Consider the following 1124-nt stretch of genomic DNA (forward strand, 5'->3'; position numbering starts at 1 on the left):
CGTCTAACTCCTCCTAACTACCTGAACGTGGAATATTTTTTCATCCCCTTTTTTTACTTTCCAAACTATTCTCACGTCATCTCGTGTTTGGTATGTGACCTAGATTCATGATCCGCGACCATATAAGTTAGAGCAATCCGTGACTAGCAATAATAGATAGAGAGTCTAATTCCAGGACATGTTGGCTCACGATCTTTTGTGTTTTGCATGCGACCCGAGCTCATGACCTGTGATCATACAGTTAAATACAACTCGCGTCTAGCGATGATTAATACATAGTCCGATTCTAAGACGTATTGGACCGCATCTTCCGTATCTCATATGTGACCCGAACTCATGCCCCGTGCTCATACGACTAAGAACAACTTGCGTCTAGCAATGATACAGAGTCTTGTTCCTATAAATATTTGGTTTTATTGCAACACACTAGACATATTTGCTAGTTTTATTTTAACTTGGAAAAGATACTTAAATTTTAGGACAAAGAGAATACTTCTAAGTTAGAGCATCTCCAAGAATTTCTCAATGCAATATGCAAGAGAGAAAGAAAATACTAAAAGTGGTTAGGGTGATTGGGAGGTAGCTTGAGATTTCTGATATAAATTGTCTTAGGGGCATTTTGAAGGAATTGAAATCTACACAATAGATTAGGCTACTTGGTTTGGAATTTGACATTCCATAACATTACCGAACTCACAAATAAGCCTATCTCAAATTCATAGGGTGAGAGATGAAAATGCATTCTATAGATCACTATGGTGTAATTCTATTCTCCAACTTATAGCATACTCTTCAACTCACTTCCCTACAATAGAAATGCAACATATAAGTATGTCTCTTATATACATAACAATAAATATACAAATATATTCTATATATAACTATATTAGCTTAATTAATCTATATGTCTAAATTGTAATTATTAGAATGAATTCAATTCAAGAATCCAAACAGGCCCTTATATATTTTAGGATCAAGATTCAGAGATTTTTTGAAAAAACTAAATAAACGTGCTACCAATATTCTTTAGCCACTTGAAAAACTCTTATGGATTGTTTTACAATAATGTTGATTTTTTCTAAAAAAAATCTAAGTAATGAGACACCAAAAAAAGGAAGAAATAG

Source organism: Miscanthus floridulus, chromosome 18 (assembly GCF_019320115.1).
Source record: "Miscanthus floridulus cultivar M001 chromosome 18, ASM1932011v1, whole genome shotgun sequence".
NCBI lineage: Eukaryota > Viridiplantae > Streptophyta > Magnoliopsida > Poales > Poaceae > Miscanthus > Miscanthus floridulus.